Raw genomic sequence first — 22,927 nt, forward strand, 5'->3', positions numbered from 1 at the left:
AGCGGCGAGGAGCTGGGGCGGCGTTTTCTGTGAGCCTGTGGCTGGCCGGAGCTGGTTCCGCGATCTGGACGGCCCGTGCGCGCCTGTGCCGGATGCTGCATGTGGCCGGGGCGGAGACGGGCGGTGCGCGGCTCCGGGGTCGGCGTCCGCTCGCGCTGGCAGCGAGGCTGCAGGTGGGAGCCTCCCTCCCGGACCGAACGCTCGGGGTGGGGACCGAACAGCGCCGAATAATTCTGCGCTTTTAACAGGACAGGAATGCTGCCCGGCCGCTGTTCCACGCCAGGGGATGTAGCTCAGTGGTAGAGCGCATGCTTCGCATGTATGAGGCCCCGGGTTCGATCCCCGGCATCTCCACTCAGCTTTTTATTCCGGTTCTTAACTAGTCCAGCCTCTGCTCTAGAATTTCCAGATGAAACATTTTAGTCCCTTCTCATCTTTAACCTGTATCATTCCCTTTAGGTACAGCTCTTTCCCGTCTGTGTTTAGTTCTCTGACATTTGATTAAGCACCGCATATTCCCTGCTTTGTGGAAATTTCCCTGGGGTGTTTTATTACGCAGTGAGAAGTACAAAGTCAGAGGGACAGTTCGAAAGAAATTCATCCTATGAAAGCATCGAGGAAGAGGGGATGCAGCTGCACGTCATGAGGTCCCATCCATTCTCACGTTACACTGGAAAATTATCAGAAGTAACATATCTTTCAGTAATTTTTAAAGGGACGGGTAAGGTAGGATTTTGGTATTGAGGTGGGAGTTGCGTATCAATATTCAAGAGTCCACCCTAAGACCATTCGAGGAATTTCTTCATAGGCCACAGTCACTAACCTAGTTACCATTTTATTTCTCACTGCCTCTTTGGCTTTACTTAAGGATTCTGTGCAGGAGAGCTGGTCTTGGGCCAGTGCAGGAGGCTTGGGAAAATAGTTAAGGTTAGAAATAGCTCGTAGAAATGGAAGGCAGAGTTGGTTAGAAACTGGCAGGAGATTGCCTGACAGCACCGGAGGTCAAAGTGAGGCCCCGTTCTGGCCATCTCTCAGCAGATGGGGTTTTAGGCTTATGTGATTTCCGATTGCATTTACATTGATTCCTTGATTCAACTGAGTGCTTTGAAATATTGATAATGTAACAATAATTTACTGTTTCCATTCACATTAAAAAATACAGTAAAATGGTAGCATGTATTTGCCCTTACTAGAAGGAAATCCAATAATTTACTTCATAACCCTCCGTCGGGTGCTTTTTCTATATTGCTGTGTAGCTGTGCTGAATCGGGAGGCAACAGCGGAAAGGAGGGGAGAGGATTTATAAACCATATTGCAACTCTGTCATAATTCGCATGTTGGAGGTTTGTGGGAGATACTGGGTAGGATCAATTCTGAGGAGGTAGGTCAGGAAAATCTTCCCAAAAGAAGATACTAGTGATGTGCATTAAAGAATAAGTGGGCGTTTGCAGCTGGAAGTGAGGGTCGTAGTGTGATTCTAGTCGTAATAAATGCACATGGCATGAAGACAGGACACACAGTGTTGGACAGTTTGGGTAGTTACATATGGCTGGATCACAGGATGCTCTAGGGAAATGTAGGACTATATGGCCCGTCAGCGGTTTTGGACTCTATCAGTCAGTGTTCTTGGTTGCAAAAAGCAAACACTGAATCTAAGTTAACTTAAGTGGAAAAGAATATCTGCTTGGCCAGGTTTAGATCAATGCCCGTAACCTTGAAAGCAAGCATCTGACTCAAACTGTCAGAGTCCCTAAACATCATAAAGGAGTGCAGACACACACACGTTTCCGATGACAATGTCCCTGTGTATGCCTTCCCGGGGGACCCAGTCGGCAGTGAGGAGACAAAGAAGCATTTTAAAGAAGACGTTGCCACCATCAGGTCATTCTGTAAACAATGTGAAAAAATGGATTAGGACTGGTGGTGAAAGAGAAAACTAGATTCATTCAGTCATGACTGCAGGAGTCAGAAGAGCTGTGGTGGGGACCTCCACCAAGGAGTAAGCCTCAGGACATCAAGACTTGTGCCAAGACCGTTCCTTAGAACCCCAGAGTGAGAGTCTGGGGCTTGTGTGCTCCCAGGGACCTGCACAGTAGGCAGGCTCATTGTTTTCAAAGAGATTGAGGTTCGGCAGGGGATCCATCTCTGGGATGAAGCTAAATTCTGAGAGCCTTGCTCGTTTCAATCTCTTAATTTCTTAATCACTCCTCACCCATTTTTCCACTTCCAGTGGGATCTTTCGGACTATGGAGAGTGGTTAATTTACTTGGAAGCCATTTGGCCAGCTAAACCCTCTGTCTCTCTCTCTCTTGCTGTCCCAGTTCACCACTGCAGACATGAGCCCGCCAATTCTCTACCCTCTCTAGTACTTTCCAGGATGTACATACCCTCTGTCCTTCCATTTTAATGACTTAAACATGCAGTCCTTCTCACCTGAATACTTCAGCTCCACTCTTTGTAACTCATATTTCCATGTTTAACAACCCACCTAGACACACACTCCTGCTTTAACTTCAACCGGCTCTTCCTAGTGAGATGGCTATTTCAAGTAGAATCAGCACGCTCTTCAATCTCAAATCAGGAGACGGGTTGGCACCTTCCCGAGACCTCATTCCAATTTCCAAACCATTAAATTTCTTTCTTTTTATTTTTTTAAAGATTTTTATTTATTTATTTGACAGAGAGAGACAGCCAGCGAGAGAGGGAACACAAGCAGGGGGAGTGGGAGAGGAAGAAGCAGGCTCCCAGCGGAGCAGGGAGCCTGATGTGGGGCTCGATCCCAGGACCCTGGGATCACACCCTGAGCCGAAGGCAGACGCTTAACGACTGAGCCGCCCAGGCGCCCCCCAAACCATTAAATTTCTATCTGCATTAAAAAACACAAAACTCTGTCCCTTGGAAGCTGTGGTCTGTACAATTATGTCACATTTCTCATCGAGAAGATTCTTCCTAGATGAATGGAGACTGGTGCCTCGCTTCTTCCACTTGGTTTGGTGACGTCAGCACCTGTGAAGACAGGTCACCCAGGATCTTAGCTTCTGGCTCCCCAGTCTCTGATTTCCCAAAGACCTTTACTTCCCACTCTGCTTCAGCCACTCACATCCATGACCATGCTCTCCATATTAGCATGAATCCCTGTTATACTAAAATACTAAGTCTGTGTGGTATACAGTGATTAAAAAAATATTTAAATTTAAATTTAATTTAGTTAACATTGTATTAGTTTCAAGGGCAGAATTTAGTGATTCATCAGTTGCATATAATACCTGGTGCTCATCACATCACGTGCCCTCCTTAATGCCCATCACCCTGTTACCCCTCCCCCGCCCCAACCTCCCCTCCAGCAACCCTGTTCGTTTCCTAGAGTTAAGAGTCGCTTATGGTTTGTCTCCCTTTCTGGTTTCATCTCATTTGTCTTTCTCTTCCCCTGTTTTCATGTGTTTTGTTTCTTAAATTCTGCATATGAGTGAGATCATATGGTATTTGTCTTTATATGACTGACTGACTTTGCTCCCTTTTTCCCTTGTAAGGACCCTTGTGATTACACTTGGCTCACGTGAATAATCCAGAATAATCTCTCCATGTCAAGATTTTCAAATTCGTCAAACTTCTAAGTCCCATTTACCGTGTAAGGTAACATTCTCAGGACTGGGAATTAGGACACGTGTGTCGTTGGGGGCCATTATTCTATGTACCACACTAGCCGGCAGTCTAATTCTAATCTATCTCTCCTGGTTATTTCATCCAGGTACTTCCACAACTTCTCTTTTTCTACTGAACTGAAACTCCCAGTTCCTTAACATTTTGTTCTCCCTGTGAATCTTCAGTTCCTGCATGTTGCTCTTTTCATATTGCTGTAGACTGAATGTGACCTCCCTACATTCATAGATTGAAACCTAGTCCTTAGTGTGATAGTATTTGCAGGTGGGCCTTTGGGAGGTGGTGAGGTCGTGAGGGTGGGATCTTCATGGTAGGATTAGTGCCCTTATAAAGGAGAATTCAGGGGCACCTGGGTGGCTCGCTTGAGCATCTGACTCTTGGTTTTGGCTCAGGTCATAATCTCAGGGTTGTGAGATCAGGCTCCCTGCTCGGTGGGGAGTCTGCTTGTCTCCCTCTCCCCCTGCACCCCCCAACCTCTCTCTCTCTCATGTGCTCTCTCTCAAATAAAAATGAATAAATCTTAAAAAAATAAATAAAGGAGACCTCAGAGAGCTCTCTTGCCCCTTCCACCCTGTTAGGACACACACGACTCAGGAAGCACGTTCTCACCAGACACCAAATCTGCCTGTGTGTTGACTGGACTCCCAGCCTCTGGGACAGTGAGAAATACGTTTCTGTGGTTTATAGTCGTCCAGTGGTGCTGGAGCCATTGTGTCCTGCAGTCACAGGGACCCTGCTCTCTCAATTATTCTTACTTCCACCTCTCCCTCTCTCATGACTTCTTATTATTACCTACAGTGGCTCAGGTTTCTCCCCTGGCTGCATGTTGTCTTATGGTCACCACTCTCTTCCTCCCCTCCAGATCCCAGCCATATTTCTCACAATGCCTATTTCTACCCTGTGTCTCCATTCCTCATCTCACCCTCCCTTCTCTACTCTCGGAATGTGGCCTTGAATCCTAGAGCTCTAGTGGATTGGTTATCAGAGTCACCAGTGACTCCTTTGTCTCTAAATCTAATGCACATACTTTGGTAAATGTTGGTGTGTTTCAGAGTTCAGACCTTAGATGATTTTCTTCATATCCCACACGTTCTTCCTAAGCCGTCTTGTGTCCTAAACTGCTCTAAATGCACTCTACAAGCGGATACTTCTCAAAACACATCTTCGGTCCCTTACAAGAGTCAGAGGCACGTAGCCTATGGCTTTTCTCCACCTTGCTGTTCCATGGGTGCCTTGCCCTGCTCCCCCCCGCCCCCCCACCTGCACATAGCTAACCAATCACCCAGGACTCTCAGTGCTAGTCTCCATTATCTGTCAAAAGCATACACTACTTTCCTACTCATTCACTGTAGTACGCATCTCCAGCCATTCTTCAAACTCATAAATGCCCGTAAGTCAACTTCCCTTCTCTCCTTGCATTGCACGTGCTGGCAAGGTCCTTAGTCAAGGTGGAAACTAACTGTGCCGATGCCTGGGAAGCCCAGATTTTCCAAAGAACAACACTCAACTGTGCTCATTGGATTCATTTTAAATTCAGAGTAACAAATATTAAATGGGTAGACTGTGCTGCCTGGAAATCCCAATATTGTTCCCTAGTGATTTGCTTTCCCTGTCTTAATAATCATGGCTGTTCATTCTGGCATAATAAGAAATACATTTTGTCTTTGTCCCAGATTCCTAGCAGAGAGCTCCTAAAACCCAGGTGCTTTCCTCAATGACCGGGGTACTTCTGTTACTGTAAGGAGCTCTTTTTGACCTCACCTGAATTTATGCTAATGAGACGACTTAGGGTGGGACCCGCTAGGTAGCCTTCGATGGGCTGATCACAGGAAGACTCAGCGGGTACAGTGTGGCAACTTCCAGCCTCAGCCACAGGCCTCTGGGAAGTGAGGGTCTAAAGACGAAGCTGCACAAAACTCTGGAGCAACAGGGTTTGCTGACTGTCCCTGCTGGTGAAGCACCTACACGCTGGAGGGCCGTGCACCCAGGTCCACATGGACAGAAGCTCTCGTGCTCGGGACCCTTGAAGATCTCACCATGTCTGTCTCCGTGTGACTGTTCGTCTGTGTCTTGTAGTGTAACCCTTTTTAATAACGCAGTCAGGGGGGTACCCTGGTGTCAGTGACCTGGTTGGTAGAGGTCTGTGAGCTGCTTCAGCAGATTAACTGGCTCTGAGGAGGCAGTCGTGTGAACCTCCGTTTGTATCCAGCCAGGGAGAGGCAGAGGTAATCCACATCAGACTTGTGATCTCACTTGAAACTGGGCTTGTCTCTTGGGGGGCATCAAGCCGAAAGACACCCCAAGCCAAGGAATAGGAGCAGGGACGGTTTTATTTGCACAAGTAAAGAACACCAGGGATGTTTCCCAGAGCAGTGTCTCCTCAACAACAAAACTGGGAGCTTTAACCTAAGAGTGCGGCATACTCGCCAAGGGCTTTTGCAGTGGGAATTCAGCGTGAACTGGGGCAAAGGTCGCCTCCAGGTGAGAGTCCAGGTCGAAGTCCCTGGGCCAGCAGGGGTCGCACCATCAGTTCTCTGGAGCTGACCTAGTGTGTCTGAGGCTCATAGGGGATTAGTCCGGCAAAGGTGACTTTGGGCCGTCTCTACTTCCGAATCAGCCCGGGGAGTTTTCGTCGCGTGGGACAGGGTTGGGTGATCTCCTGGTCTGAGAGTGGCAGTTCTTACGTTCTTCTGGTTCCTGAGAACTATCGGCTGCTGAGGCCTATTCCTCTTCAATTGCTATGTATCTCAGGAAGTTCTGCAAGTAATGTTTTTGGGCAAGTAGTGTGGGTCAGGCATAGATCACAAAAGTTATGATTCACATGAAACTGTCAGGTATTTATTGTGTACAATGTGCGTGATTTGATACACATACACGCTGGGAAGGCTTTCCCCATCTAGTTAATTAATACATCCATCACCTTCTTTTTACGTGTGTATTTATTTTAGAAAGAGAGCGAGAGTGCACACGCAGGGGGAGGGGAATAGGAATAGGGAGAGGGAGAGAATCTTCAGCAGACCCCCCATGAGCAGGGAGCTCACTCTCACAAGCCTGAGACCCTGATCTGAGCCAAAATCAAGAGTCGGACACTTCACTCACTGAGCCACCCAGGTGTCCCATCCATCATTTTCTTTGTCGCGTGTGTGAGAACATGGAAGCTCTACTCTCAGCAGATTCCGGTTACACAATCCAGTGTTACCAGCTCCAGTCCCCGTGTTTTATGGGAGATCCTTGGACCCTACTCATCTTCAAGGTGAAGGAGGGGAACATTTGTACCCTTTTGTCAGCCTCTCTGTTTCCCCCACTTTCCTGCCTTCTGCTCTGTTTTTATGAGTTTGACCCCCCCATTCCTCACAGAAGTGCTACCACGCAGCATTGGTCTTCCTCTGAGACTTACTTCACGTACATAACGCCCCGAGGGGCCATGAATGGGGTCATTACTGGCAGCATTTCCTTCCCTCTCAGGGCCGGGTAATCCTGCATTGAATACATAGACCACATCTTCATCCCTTCGTCCGTGGATGGCCACTTTGGTTGTTTCCGTGTATTGCTACTGCGATTAATGCTACAGTGGACATGGGAGTATAGATATCTCCTTGATACCTGTTCTGATTTCCTTTGAATATTAAAAGGTGGTTCTTGTCACCAAATTCCACTGTGTGTGTGCAGGGAATTTCCCACACCAGTAAGCAATGCTCTGTGTCTCAGCTGAGCGTCCTGTCATTTGGCTGAATTCTGACACTGTCTACCGGGAGACAGAATCAGATCCCACAGTAAAAGGCTCGATCCAGCAAAGAACTGTTTTCCCCTCCCACTCGCTGTGCCTGCCTCAGACACCAGCGCATGTCCGAGTTGTTACCTGCGCTCTCACTGACTGGCTAGAAATAGAGGTTTCCATGACCCTCTCTCCTTGGGTTTGATTAATTTGCTGGAACAGCTCACATTATTCAGAGAAACATTTTACTTACTAGATTAAAAGGATGTAACTCAGAAACAGCCAGACGGAAGAGATGCTCAGGAAAAGGGCGTGGAGTTTCCATGCTCTCCAGGTGCACCACTCACACCACATCTCCACGTGGTCACAAACCCAGAAGTGCTCCAAATCATCGTCTTCGGGGGTTTTGTGCAGGGAAGTCTCCATGCCTAGGCATGACTATGTACGGCGGTTGGCGATTGATTGAACTCCCAGCCCTTCTCCCCGGCTTGAAGGTGAGAGAGGTAGGACTGAAAGTTCCAGCCTTTAATCTCCGGACAACCAGCCCACAACTTAGGTGCAGTCACTATTAACATAGCCAAAGACACCTTCGTTGCTGTAATGATTTAGGAAATTCGATGGGTTTTAGGAGCTCTGTGCAAGCAACAGGATGAAAATGAAATACGTATTTCCTATTATAAATCACAGCATCACAGATAGACATGATGTGGGAAACAAAAGCAAAAGAAAAATTTCCTTACTACTTACAACCCATTCACAAGTCCTTAAAGGCAGTGTGACCTTCCTCTGGGAGCTCAGCTGCCTGGATGCTGACGCTTTGCTGAGGGCAAAAGGCAACCTCAGACTGACCCTGGACCCTGTGAGTCTACTTTAACATATAGAAATTCCTTCGGAAATTCCTTTATCTCTACCCCCAAGATACATGCTAGCAATCATCCCCCAAGCATATGACCCACCCATCCACATCTGAGGGGTCTCAGGACTGAGTTCTTACTAAGCAGTAATAAACGACCTTTCCTAACAACAGCTGCCCCCTCAGGGTCCTGGGAGGCTTGTGCTGTCTCTGCCCCTCCCAGCTTGAAAGCTTATGTAATGGGCCACTCCTCGTGACCCTGTGCAGCTCTTTCTGCCCACGGGTCCTGTCCCTGTGCTTTAATAAAACCACCTTCTTGCACCAAAGACGTCCCAAGAATTCTTTCTTGGCCGTTGGGTTCCAACCCTAAAACATCCTTCCCACGTCAGCACACACCCAGAAGTAGAATTGCTGGATCACATAGTAGTTGTTTTTAGTTTTTGAGGAACCACTTTACTGTGTTCCCTAGTGGCTGCACAAGGGTTCCCTTTTCTCCGCATCCTCACCTGTGATGTTGTCATTTGGCTGACAGCCATTGGAACAGGTGTGAGGTGAGATCTCATTGTGGTTTTTATTTCTGTTTCTCTGATGATGAGTGATGTCGAACACTTTTTCATAAACCTGTGGCCATTTGTGTATCTTCTTTGGAAAAATGTCTGTTTAGTTCCTCTGCCCATTTTTAAATGGGATTATTTGTTCAATTTTGCTATTGAGTTGTATGAGTTCTTTATATATTTTGGATATTAACCCCTTATCAGCTAACTAAACAGATATATGATTTGCAGATATTTTTTTCCCATTTCAGTAGGCCGCCTTTTCATTTTGTTGATGATTTTCTTTGCTGTGCAGAAGTGAAGCTTTTTGGTTTGATGTAGTCCTGCTTATCTATTTTTGTTTTTATTGTTTCTGCTTTTGTTGTCAAATCCAAAAAATCATTTCTGAGACCGATATCAAGGAGCTTACCCTCTACATTTTCTTCTAGGAGTTTTATGGTTTCAAGTCTTCCGTCCAAGTGTTTAGCCCAACTTGAGTTAATTTTTGTGTGCAATATGAGATAGGAGTCCAGTTTCATTCCTGTGCATGTGCTGTCCGGTTTTGCCAGCAGCATTTACTGAAGGGGCTGTCCTTTCCCCATTGTATATTCTGGGCTCCTCTGTCATAAGTTAATTGGCCACATATGCATGGGTTCATTTCTGAGCTCTGTTGTGTGCCATTGATCTCTGTGTCTGTTGTTATGCCAATACCATGCTGTTTTGATTACTCTAGCCTTATGATACAGTTTAAAGTCAGGAAGTGTGAAGCTTCCAGCTTTGGTCTTCTTTCTCAGGATCATTGTGGCTCTTCAGCTTCTTTTGTGGTTCCATATAAATTTTAGGATTTTTTTTCCTATTACTATAAAATATGCCATTGAAATTTTGATAGGAATTGCACTGAATCTGTAAATTGTTTTGGGTAGTATGGGTACATTTTTAACAATATTAATTCTTCCGATCCATGAACATGGATATATCTTTCCATTTTCTTAATGTCTTCTTCAATTTCTTTCATCAATGTCTTACAGTTTTTGGTGTATAGATCTTCACTTCCTTGGTTAAATTTCTTTCTAGGTATTTTTTTTTTCTTTTCGATGCAACTATAAATGGGTTTGTTTTCTTTCTTTTTTTAATTTTTAAAAAAAAATTTTAAAGTTCTTACTTAAATTCCAGTTAGTTAACATACAGTGTCATGTTAGATTCAGGTATACAATTTAGTCATTCATCACTTACAGCACCCAGTGCTCATCACAAGTGAGCTCCTTAGTCCCCATCACCCATCTAGCCCATCCCCCACCCACCTCCCCTCTGATGATCATCAGTGTGTTCTCTATAGTTAAGAGTCTGTTTTATGGTTTGTTTCTCTCTCCTTTTAACCCCTTTGTTCATTTGTTTTGTTTCTTAAATTCCACATATGAGTGAAATCATATGGTATTTGTGTCTCTCTGAATGACTTATTTCACTTGGCATACTACTTTAGTTCTATCCATGTCTTTTCAGATGGCAAGAGTTCATTCTTTTTTTGTCTGAGTAATATTCCATTCTGTATATATAGCACATCTTCTTTAAAATGGGATTGTTTTCTTAATTTTTCTCAGATAGTTCGTTATGAGTGTATAGAAACAACTGATTTTCGTATGTTGATTTTGTATCCTGCAACTTGTTTATTAGTTTCCAGTTTTTGGTGGAGTCTTCAGGGTTTTCTATATACATACTATCACGGCATCTGCAAATAGTGACGGTTTTACTTCGTTTCCATTTGGTGAGCCTTTTCTTTCTTTCTCTTGCCCAGTTGCCCAGCGAGGACTTGCAGTCCACGTTGAGTAGAAGTCAAGAGTGCGCTCCCTCCCTGTATTACCTGTCTGTCTTTTCAGCCTTGGGGGCAGCAGTTTGGGCTGTGTCCTCACCCCTCTCACGGATCCAGAGAGTTGTTGATTTTTCAGTCTGTTTTGCTTTTTACTTGTTATCAGGATGGAGTGGTGACTTCCAAATTCCCTATATATGGAATCAGAAACTGGAAGTCTGTTCCAGTTTTTTATTTGTGTTTTTGCCTCTGTGTTCATTAGTGAAATTGTCCTATAATTTTTCTTCCTTAAGTTTTCTTCATTGGCTTTTGGTAGCACTATTATGCTTGTATCTTCAAATAAGCTTTTCTGTTTTCTGGAGTATTTTGTATAACATAGAGGTTATCACTTCCTGTAAGATTTCATACAACATGCCGTAAAATTGTCTCAGACTGGAAATTATATTTTATGGAAATTTTGCTTGAATTCTTGATTCAGTCTTTAAAATGCCTGTATATTGAATTAGGTTACAATTACTCTTTGGTAATTTATGCATTTTTACAAATTTTCCATTTCTTCTATTGGAATTGAGAGGGTTGACAGCAAATTTCATGGTTTCTTCCATTTAAAGTCTCCTAAGTGGCCCCTGAAAGTACTCTGTTTATTCATGTTTACAAGCGTCTCTGTCTCTATCCATTCACTCATTCACTCTTTTTAAAAAATGCTTCAAGTATTTACTCATGCCACGTACTGTAGTCCACACTGAGGTACAATTAGGGATAACACAGTCTCTTGGCTAACCTTCAGAAGGCCCAGTGAGATCCTTGCCTCCCCATTACACACCCTTGGGCAGTTCCCTCCCACTTAAATCAGTCGGGGAGACAGAGGTGAGGAGGGACCGAGGCCTCCTCCCAGCATCTTGAATGCAGATCCTGCAGACAGAGTCACACCTCAGAGGCTGCCTGCCCTGTAGACGCCTGAGTTCTGCTTCACAGGACACCTGGGGCCAGAACCCAGCCAAGCCGCTCTGGAGTTCCTGACCCACACAGTCTGCAAGATAATACACATTTATGTTCTTAACCCATTAAATTTTGGAGTATTACTCAGCAATAGATAACTAATATTCACAGCAAGCCTTCAAGAAAAGTTTCTCTTTGGTAAATAGTCATTATTTACAAAAATAATTTTTATCTGTTTCTCTCAAGATACCAGACTATTATCAGAAACCATATTCCTTGAAAATCGAATTGGAAGGCTAAATGAAGACGGGCGGTTGTCTTCTCCCGTTTCCCTTTTTATCCTGACAAGAACCTGAAGTCTTTGGGCGGACTGGCTACTGTGCCTAGCCACCAGAGGGTCACATACCCTCCATTAAAGCGGTCACTGGCAGAAAGAAAGGGTCAGGCCCTAATTACTTTAGACAACTCAGATTGCCGCAAACGGTGTGGGCCCACCATCCCTGCTGCGGGAACGGAGTTCAGGCTGTCTTGGCAAGGTGAAAGCATGAGGAATGCTGGGGTGCTGCGGTCGCGCCGGCTTCTGCGGCGGGGTCTCCTCGGGGCCCCCAGCCCCCCAGAGCAGCCGCCCTGAGCCGCCCTCCGCGCCTGTGCGAGCACAGCCTCAGCTTCCCCTCTTTGCTCCTGGGCACCCCGTCCGTTCTAGCAGACACAGGGCACCGTGCCCGGGCACGCCCCTGAACGCCAGGCAGGCGTAAAACCTCGGGTTGCACCCTTGGGGAGGGAGGGTCCGGGATGGCGGGAGAACCGCTCCCTCTGCAGCAAATAAAGCGGCGGGGAAGCAGGTGTTTCACCCCAATCTTACAAGTAACGCGTTTCTCAGCTCTTTCCGGGCCCTTTGTTCCGAAGCATCAGAGCGGGATCCGTGGGTTTATACTGTCCAGGTTTGATTTGCATTTTTGGATAAAATGAGGGTCAGAAGGCAGCAGGCAGCAATCCAGCCTCTGTCCCCTTCAGCCCTCCAAGTCGTTTGCAGTGGAAGGTTATTCTTTAACAGAATTCCCTCCACCGGCTCCTTGTTTTCTGAGAAAAGGCGCACGGCGGTTTCTGGAGCCCGGGAACAGGGTGCAGCCAGGCGGAGGAGAGCTGGCGGACTGTGGTGGCCCCGGTTAAAGACGGTCATTGCCAAAGCGTTTTTCTCTTTCCTGGAAGCATCTTTCCTTTGACCCACAGGCCTTTGGAAACACAGAAAAGCGCTCAGACACTGAGGACACGTGTGGGCGAGTTTCTTGCCGAGATTCGCCCCCCAGCGTGTTCTCCTCGGGTCCTGAGTGTCGGCAGTTTGCGGGTCACAGTTCCTTGCCAGTGGATTTCTATGGAGGAAAGTGGTGAAAATTCGAGTTCCCTTTACGGAAGAACAAGGCAGATTTTTGTGAACTGTTAAGAGGGATAAATTTGCCTCATTTCGTGAAGTCAGTTTAAAAGGCACCATGTGCGTGCAGTGGGGATGTAGCTCAGTGGTAGAGCGCATGCTTAGCATGCATGAGGTCCCGGGTTCGATCCCCAGCATCTCCATTCCTTTTGTCCCCTTGCTGGGAAGTAGCTTTCTTGTTCCGGCCTCAGCCGGTTCCCGCAGGATCCCAGGAATGGTCGTCTTGCTCCCCAACGCTCGCGGTCTGCTGGGGCGTGCGCGTAACCTTTCCGCTGCAAACTGCACCTGCCTCGCGCCCGCAGCCCCTGCCTGCGCCCGCCCACCAAGCGAGTCCGGAGCGGCCCTGGTCCCTCCTGGGTCCAGAAAAAAGCACTATTGACGTTCATCCGTGTAAACTCTGAACTAGAAGGTTTGAGGATCAGTTCGTGTCTTCGCTTCGTTTCGGGGCCGGGGCGCGCGAGCCCGCCTGAGGTTTCCACGTTGTGGCTCGCGCGGGAGACGAGGCTTTCTTCTGCGGACGCTCCGTGGACACGCGGGTGGACCTTCCCCCGGAACGTGGCCTTCGCTCCGGGGCCACCCCCGCGAGCGGAGCGGAGCTGGCGGCTTTGTTCCGAGTGCGCTCGGCGCTGCGTCCGCGCGGCGGGAGCCGGTTTGCAGGCTGCGTCTGCGGCCGCTCGCCTCGGCCCTGCGCGAGAACCCGCTGCCCTAGGACCCGGCTGCTGCGGGTGAGGACGGTCGGCAGCGGCTCCTCGGTGCTCTCGCTTGGAGATCTGCTCGCTCTGCGAACGCGGCGTCTGGTCTCTCGCGCTGAATTCAGCCCCCGCCTCTCCTCCCTGGACACCCGGTCACACGACGAGCGCACGGAACTGAGGAACGGTTCTCTGTGTTTTCGGATCTTCCCCCAGGCTGGCCTCTGGCCGCTCTGCAGTCCCGGGACCGCGGACGCGACCCCGGGAGTGTCCCGAATTCTGCAGGTGCAGGGACCCGGCCTAAACAATGACGGTGACTATCGTCCTTTGCGTCAGACTCTTTGACGTTTTGCTGCCTAACTCCTTAAGGAGAAAACCCCACAGAATAGAGGTGTAGGCCTTGGGATGGGCCTGTGACCCTGTGGCGCCCTGCAGCTCCCACCCCGTTGGCGTCGGGATAGATCGCGCGTGCTCTTGCCAATAGGTATCCAGGCCGACGAGTGTGACTCTGATGGGCCCCCAAAGATACTGCAACACTCCGCACTAATTAACACGAGGAGCCGTGGCGTCTACCAGCTGAGTGGTCGGTGAGGAGAGCGTCCACAGGCCTCTCCGTGCGTCCTGCTGCCCATGGCCAAGGAGGGCCACTGAGGAATCTCAAGAGTTCTACGGAGCAATAGTAACGGTTTTTGTCGTGATCTTTCTTTTCATCCCCATCCTGTCTTCCTTTGTCTTCACTTCGGGTCACCGGACTGTGATCAACTTGGCCAGAGATTGTTTTTCGGCTTCCTCTGTTCCAAACCACACAAACAGGCTCCTTCAGTTCAGCCAATAAAACTTTTAGGGACAGTTCAAGAACAGTCTCCCGGCTAAAGTATTGTATTTGTTGAATACGGTGTGTCGGGGGCATTGGGACGGATGGGGAAAGAGGAGTCATTAGAGTTCCCTGAGCCCACAGATGTCTTCAGAGCTAAAGCAGTGGTTGTCCAACTTGGGGACACACTGGAGTCACCTGGAGGGCTCTGGCACTTCTGATGCCCGGATCCCACTCAGAGGTTCTAGTTTAATTTGTCTATAATGTGGAATGGACACGGGCATTTTTAAAAGCTCCCTAGGTGACTGGAATAAGCTGTCAAGATTGGGAACCACTGGCCTAGACCAAGATTGGGAACCACTGGCCTAGACACTCTGTTGAAATTATCTCCAAATATCCACAAAGGTGGGAAGAAGCATCAGAGAGGACATCTGCAGGTTTATTGCTTTTTCAGTTAGGCTCAGCTTGTCTAGAGACACCACTGGCCCTCAGATAGTCATAGACATGTGAGCAGTCTGCAGACTGACCAAGTCAGGGGCAGATGGAGGCTGTCAATGGGATGGAACTTAACTTCTCCACATTCAGTTCTAAGTGGAGAGAAGACTGCTCTCTCTGCTCTCCCTCTCCCCCTCCCTCTCTCCCCATCCCACCTACTCCCCATCCCTCCCCTCTGCCCACCTCTCCCTCCCTTTCCCTCCCTCTCTCCCCATCCCTCTTCCTCCATCCCCCTCTCTCCCCATCCCTCTCCCTCCATCTCCCTCCCTCCCCCTCATCCCCTTTCTCTCCCTCTCTACCCCCCCACCTTTCTCTCTCTCTCTCCTCTTCTACCCCTCTCCCTTTTCTTCCCTTCCCCCTCCCCCCTCCCTTTCTACCCCTGAGATCCCTAATTTGCAAAGCTGGTCATTGGGAAGAAAGTAGATCACTTAATAATTCAGGGCCTTCTGGGACAGAAGGGATATATCCTAAATCCTACTCCCCCAGATTTAAATTTGGAGGTATCTCTCAGTGATCTGAGAGACTCTGACCTAGTTTCCTGAAATAAAATTATCTCCTGGAAAAGGGGAGTTGATACTGGTAACTTGGGGCTAAGTCTTCATAAGGGAGGGGTTGTTTTAATGTATCATGTGGTTCTGGCTCCCTGAAAATTAATAATGTTTTTACAGTATTTCAAGAGATGACTATTTTAATTAGATGAAGCCAGATCTCATTTTCTTTAGTTTTTCTGCCCAAAGAATATTAGGAGGAGTAAAGATAGAAAGAAAAGGGGCTATTTTTCTAAAAGCATAGAAATGATCAGAGAGTTGATACCTGGGGAAAATTCTATTTGCCGATCTTTATTCCTAAGCATTGAAGAAAAGGCTAAAGACTCCTTTTATCTATAGCAACAGTGAAACTGCTCTGAGCCTACACTGGGTCTCACTGCATTTAGGAGTTTCTACAAAGCCTTGTGGCCAGAGAAAATTAGGTCATTTCGTGAAAATATACACCTTATATTTTCTTTTCATTGCAAGGAGAGCGAGACATAGCAGATCTCCATTGTAGTACAGGGCAATCCTTGCACAGTTTAATTTTAAATTGTGACCAGTGATCTCTTGGTGATTTACAATAAAATACGTCCAGGTACCTAGATAGCATAGAAGGCTAAAATTGTCTCTTCTTTATCTATGTTGGACCTTCAGGTACAAAGAGAAGACAAACCAGATGAGAAGGAAGAAGTCAATCTCACTTCTCACAAAGGTGACCAGAGTGCCTTCCGAGCAAAAGGATTTCAGCAAAATGGAGCAAATCTGGGAGAGTTCAAACACTCAAGGAAGGGAATCCGACAGGGCTTGGGGAGAATCTCTGAAACATGAAGGAAGTGACCACCTCTGGTCCCCCGGAATGAACACCCTACTGAGAGGAAGACTTTTGGGACTGAGGCGCTCTGCCCACAATAATGTGAAGGGTGAGTGAGACACAGGGGGGATGGTTATACGTTACATTGAATTTGCTAATGGACAAAATGTTCTTAGATATCCTAATGGTCTGCTCAAAGCGACAGTGGAAGCCTCAGGCTTTCGTGACCCTGCTAAAGGGATATTGTTTGTGAGGGGTATAAGGTAGCCGGTTACCAGCTATAGCTTCAACCTGTATGTAGCTCAATCATTAGATCAGCGGAGTTTATAAGTTCTCCAGGTCTTACATGTGAAGTTTAGGGGCTTAATGGAGAAAGAGTGATGCTGAGAATTGGGGGAAGGTCTAGGAGTTCCTTGAACTCTCAGTTCGCGCTGGTCTTCTCCTGTAACAGGTGTTCTTCTCTTAGCAACCGAGCATCTTACTTTGTGAGCTGGTCAGGGTTCTCTAGAGAAACGTACCAATATTGTGTGTGTGTTACTGTGTGTGTAGAAAGAGACGCAGATAGAGAAAGGGAGAGATCTGTGTTAAGGAGTTGGCTCCCACAACAGTCTGAAATTCGCAGGGCAGGCTGGCAAGTCTGAAGAGGCGATGTTGTAGTCTTGAATCCATCCAAAGGTAATCTGGAAGCAGAATTTCTTCCTCCTCGGGGCAACTCCTTTCTCTTCAGGCCTTCAGCTGCTTGGATGAAGCCTCCCTCGTTAAGGAGGGTCCTCTGCTTCACTCAAATCTACCCTTTTAAATGTTAATCACATCTAAACAGATACCTTCACGCAACCACTAGACCGGGTTTTGACCAAACGACTGTGCACGATACCCTTGCCGAGTTGACACAAAATTAAACTGCCAAACTTTGCTCTTAGATCCTGCAATTCTCTTGTGTAAATTTTTATCTCACAAAAGACGGCCAGTTCTCTAGGGAAGTGATGGTCCCTGAATTTATGAAGAGATAGGAATCACTTTAAGAAGGCACAGAACATGTGTTCTAGAGAAATTTGAACTATCATCACCCACAGCTACATTCTGTTTTGTCAGTTAACGTTCAGCCACTTAGGACAAAGACCATTTCTCTGCCCTTTGTTATTTCCCTCAGGCATTTAATCCATAGCTTTGAAAGTCTAGAAATTCTAGCAATATCTGATGAATGGAAGAGACTACTGCATGTGGGGCACATAGGCTAATACTGGGAGTTTTGCAAGTGCACTGGACTCTTGCTTTAGTTCTGTATTATTTTTCTAATGTGATAATGTGAAAGTTTATGCCAAACACTTTCTTTCATTAAATTAAAATTCATGATGAAATATTTAAAGTATAAATACAGAGACTATTACAGCAGACCTCAGAAACCCATTATCCAAACCTTTCTGTTTCTCAGAAAATAATTCACCCCTCACTTTTCATTTCCCTTCCTCCCTGCATTATACCCTTACTGTACATTTTAATCTTTTACCACATGTATGTATATCTGTAAAAATGTCACGCTGTTTACCTGTCCCACTGCACGTATTTATAACAACCTTCTTTTTGTTCACTATTATCTGTTTCACACAAATTCCTATGATAGAAGGAGACGCATCGCACTTAAGCTTTAATTGTGTAGTTAATCTATTGGAGAACGTAAGGCTTTATTTCCAATATTTGCTTCCCAAGCAGTGCTGCAGAGAACATCACTGCTCATGTCTCCTTGGACAATTTGTAAGGAGTTGCTAAATCCAGTGTCTGGAAGTGGGATTGCTGAATCGTAAAGTAAGGATATCTCTGGCTTTTCTAGATATTGCCAGAATGTTCTCCATACTGCTTGTGCAAAATGTATATTCTTAGCAACAACCAATGATAATATCTCCCACTCTCTACCAAGCCTTGGCATTGTTGAACTCGAGACGTTTTGCCCGTAGAGGAAGATACATGTATTCAGATTGCGTTTGTCAAACTACTGGTGAGGTTCAGTGTATGTCATACATTTGTTGGCCTTTTATGTTTCTTCATCTGGGAGCTGAGTCTGTATAGCCTTTGTCCGCGTTTCTGCTGATTGTCAGCCTCCGTGTTACATTATGCCTCACGCGTTTGCTACGGGACGACTGGCTTTTGCTCTTACATGGCACAGGGTTCCACAGCTGACGTCAGTGCAGACAGAGTGACCCTTGGGTTAGTGATCAGCCTGGTGAATGTCCTTGTCCCCCGGGCTCACTCACTCACGGGAGGTCCGTCACACCTATGCGACATGACCAATGCTGCACTCCTCTTGAGCAATACCAGGGTTTAACAATGTTGTCATGATGAGTATTGCCCTCCAGATTTCCCCGACGTTGCTGCTAACAGTTTGGTTCGACCTTGTTTTGTTTGTTTGTTTTAGTCTTGACACACCACAAATTTATCTTACAGTTCTGTAGGTCCGAGTGTAACCCAGCTCCCGCAGAGACCTTGTTCTTCCTAAAGTCATCCAGATGTAACGATTATAGTTCAAATAAATGCCGCTTAAAAATTTAGCTAGAAACTTTCTATTTAGCTCACTGTTGCTTGTCACATCTCACTAGTTCTCACTCAGTTCCTTTTTCCCTCGAATTAATTACTTCACACTGATCTCAAGATCTTAGTTAATGACAGATTTTTAAAGGTCTTTATTTAATCCTTATTTTTCAATAATTTAGCTAAAGACTTTTGGTCTCAGAGTTATCTTTCCTCAGCACCTAATCGTGTTCTTCCATCATTTGTCTGTTGTTGCTCTTTTTTGGTTTCTAGTGCTACTGATGAGAAATCCACTATAAGTGTAATGATGATTTCTTTTATTCTAAAGTAACTCATCTTAAATCAAGGAAAAATAAGGTCAGAATTATGAGGTTTTCCCATAAAGTATGATGGAAGTTTGTAAGAAGCTAGCATTTGCCAGTAAATAGAAACATGGGGGAAAACATTTCAAAGCAAATATATCTTCACAGGTTCCCTATACTAGAAGCCTGTTTTACTGACCCAGTAACTGAGCTCCCTCTCCCCTCTGTGGCCTCCAGCCACACCTCTCCTGGCTGCATCCCTCTGCCTAGTGCCTCTTCCCGCACACCCTCACCCCTGTGCTGGAGTACCAGCCACTCAGTCTCAGATCTCGCTCACCTACCTTCCCGCTTTCCCCTTCTCTCACCTTCCCCCTCCAACCTCCTCTGAGGCTCTAGCTGCCCTGTGCTCCTAGCTCAGTCTTTGCTTTTGCTCCCCCTGTAATGGCCCCTTACCCCATAACTCCTGTTTGATTCTTCTATCCTCCCCAGCTTCTGTGCTACCCCATTCTTACTTTTCCTTCCCAGGCTGTAGCTGTCTTCTTCCCACATGTGTGTCAGATATTCCAGTTCTGAGTGGACCTTACTTGTTTCCACTCTCTCCCCACTTCTGTTTGTTTCCAGGAACTTTGGACCTGGATCACTGATCAGACATGTACTTCTCTGTGCTTTTCTCCTTTCCTTCCCTTCCCTCCCTTCCCTCTCTTCCTTGCCTCCCCCCTCCCTCCCTTCCCTCCCTTCCTTGCCTCGTCCCTCCCTCCCTTCCCCCCTTCCCTCCCTTCCTTCCCTTCCCTTCTTTCCACTCACCTCCCCTCCCCTCTCCTTCCCTCCCCTCTCCTCTCCTCTCTTTTTTACTTTCCTTTTCTTTTTGCCTTTGAACTTTAATTTTTGTTCAGATTTTTAGCTAGGGTATAGAAACCTTTCACGCATTCCTCCCATCACCCCCTGTTCAGTTCCCTTTTAAAATAAATTTATTTCAGTTACGTTTGGGGCAAAACGTAGGAAAAAACTTAGTTCTTCTTCAGAGGATGATGCCTAGGATGGCCGTAACCAAATAAGGCAAACGAGGAGGCTTGAAGAATGGGACTATATTATCTCACAGTTCTGGAGACTACAAATCCAAGATCACGGTGTAGGCAGGGTGTTTCTTCTGCCCCATGCCTCTCCCTGAGCTTTGGTGGTTCTCTGGCAACCTATGATAGAGATAGGTAATATATATAGACTATATATCAGAGAGGCCCACCCTGCTCCAGGATGACTTGATCTTAAGTACTTATGTCCCATTCTGAAGGACTGGGGGTTGGGATGTCGACATAGGAATGTTTAGGGGGACAAAGTTCAACTGATGACACCTATTAGCTATAGTGTGTTGGCTCGCCCTGTTCTCAACAGAGGAAGCGTTCGCTGAGGGTCGTGAGAAATTATTGCAGTTACGAAAAATCTAATGTCCCGCTATCCATACTCCTGTCCCTCATTGAGCTGTTCTGGGTCTAACGTTAGTCAAGCACTTTTACATCAGATTGCCCCGTGGTCTCGTCTTCCTGTTCACTCCCACATCCGAATGCAAGTCTGTTTCTGGGAGGTCCTTGTTGGAATAGGTTCCACTGGGTCTGCCTCTTTAAAAGTACTTCACAGACCTTCCTACCGTTGGGCTTCGGTCAGATTTATTTCATTACACCTTGGCACAAATTCCTCTTTCCGTTAAACACCTGGAATTAACTTGGAAGTATGAAAGATGTCTTCAAGTACTAATTGTATAGTTCGTGTGTTATATATGACATTTTTCTAGAAAAAAATCTAATAAAGGGAAATGCCCCCCAAAATGTACTGAGCCGTGCACATAGTACCGAGTACTGTGTACGTCACTGTATTACCAGCCTGCACTAAGTGTTCGTCTGTTACCTTGTATTTCTTTTCTTGTAACACTTACAAACTTTATTGAAATTTGTTTCATTTTCGATCATCTGTGGTCATCTTGTACCTAGTGGCAGACACAGAACTCAGGTCAGCCCCTGACGCACAGTAGGTCCTCAGGTGTGCCACTCTTGTTGGGTGATGCTTCACTGTGCACGTTGGCATCCCAGCTTCACTTTTGTGACCGAAATTTACAGTCCTTACCATAAAGGGAGCAGCTAATTAGAATTCAGAAATGCCATGATGTCTGGCCCACTATGACTCGGACGTGCTGTTTTCCACACTCGGTAAATGCACGGTCAATGGAGCAGTGGTGTCGTTCTAGTCGCAGAAGTTTGCTAACATAGATTAAATTTAAAAGTGACCGTCCTGGTTTGCAAGAAACTACGACTGTACTCCCTGCAGAAACGCTCGGAGTGGAACGGAAAGTAGCCACGCCAGAACACTGGGCTCAGGAAAGGCGTTAGGAAGGACTCGGCGATCCCAAGGCGTCAGCGCCCCAGAGCGCGCCCTAGCCTTGCCTGGGCACACGCGCAACTCCGCCCCGTCGCGCTGTGGGCCGGCAGCGGGAGCCGGGGAGGGGCCGGGGGACCCACTGCTTCGGTGAGCTCACGGCTCTCCCTGTCGGCCGCTTCTCAGCAGAGGCCGAGGACGAGGGTGCAGCCGCTGACCGCTGAAGAACGGACGCCTCGTGTAGGGAGTGGACAGTCAGGCGATGCGTGTTTGGCTCCCACAAGCTGAGGCTCCAGGGGAAGCACAGGAGAGCAGCCTCCGCAAACAGCAGCGCCGACAGCGGCGAGCGAGGCGTGTGCTCGGCAGCCGCCAGAGCCGTGCGTGCCCCTGCGCACCTCGGGCGGCCTGCGGGGTGCGGGCGCTGCCGGGCCCCGGCGCTGAAGCACAGGGCGGGTCAGTGACCCCTGAGCGAGCCCCGTGCTGCGGCGGCGGCTGCTGCGTCTGCCCGCCGAGCCGTCTGCAAGGCGCTCGCGGTCGGGGCGGTTTGGGTTGGCTTCGGGTTTCCGGGCGCAGGTGTGCGCCTCCACCAGCCGGACGCGCTGTTCGCGTGATCAGTGTTGGAAAGGACCGGCTTTGCTGGAGGAGCCGGTCGCTGACAGTGGGAAGACCCCCTCGGTTGATGAGTCTCTACTGCGATGGGGGGGATGCGGAGACCGTAGCCGTGCGGGCCTCACTCGGAGGAGGCCCCTCGTGCGCAGAACGCTCGGCGCGGCGCCTCCGTGCGCATCCCGGCGGCTTCCGCGAGGGTTGGCGAGGCGGGAGTGCGCGCATGCGTGCTGCTGCGCCGGTGCTGCCCTGCGGCTGGGGCTCGGGGCTCCGGCGGCTCCTCCGCGGGCCTCCGGCTCGGCCCGGCCGTGCATTCCGATGGGCTTGTGCCGGGACGCTCGTGGGCAGCGCGGCTTGTCTCCTGATCCAGGACAGTGTGATCAGAAAAGTACCTTTACCTGCAGCGCGGCTGGCTCTGTGGCTTAGTTGGCTAAAGCGCCTGTCTCGTAAACAGGAGATCCTGGGTTCGAATCCCAGCGGGGCCTGCCGAGGTTGTTTTCTTGTTTTGGTAATTTATTCAGACTTTTTAGTCTGAAATCAGCTCTAATCTCAGTACCAGATCTATGGCTTGGGAGCTCTGATCTCTGCAACCTCTCAGTGCACCTGCATGCTCAATGATTCTCTGCTGCTCGCTGTGATGTATCACATGGTTCTGCTGTGCGTTTAACTACTTGGGTGTTGAAGATCAGTCATAGGCAGAATTTCTAAAATAAAATTGGAAAGTTTTTAATTCAAGCTATTTAAAAATGTATTCTGCTAGTTTTCCAGACTCAAACCATCTTACATTATGCATAGATAAGAAATGGTTGCAATTTATTGAACGCGTTTCACTTTGTTATTTTCTCACATACCTTTAAATC

General features: G+C 47.5%; 3 non-coding genes across 3 annotated transcripts; all 3 read left to right on the plus strand.

Annotated features, from left to right (window-relative positions):
* The first annotated feature begins 282 nt into the window (after positions 1-282).
* On the plus strand, positions 283-354 carry TRNAA-CGC (transfer RNA alanine (anticodon CGC)). Its single transcript has one exon. It is a non-coding gene; the product is annotated as a tRNA-Ala (tRNA).
* Positions 355-13,004: 12,650 nt separating this feature from the next.
* Positions 13,005-13,076, plus strand: TRNAA-AGC (transfer RNA alanine (anticodon AGC)). The gene has a single exon. It is a non-coding gene; the product is annotated as a tRNA-Ala (tRNA).
* A 9,402-nt stretch (positions 13,077-22,478) lies between these two features.
* TRNAT-CGU (transfer RNA threonine (anticodon CGU)) lies at positions 22,479-22,552 on the plus strand. Its single transcript has one exon. It is a non-coding gene; the product is annotated as a tRNA-Thr (tRNA).
* Positions 22,553-22,927: the final 375 nt, after the last annotated feature.

The sequence above is a fragment of the Ursus americanus genome, chromosome 32, assembly GCF_024610735.1.
Source record: "Ursus americanus isolate L20-20 chromosome 32, mUrsAme1.1.p, whole genome shotgun sequence".
Classification (NCBI taxonomy): Eukaryota; Metazoa; Chordata; class Mammalia; order Carnivora; family Ursidae; genus Ursus; species Ursus americanus.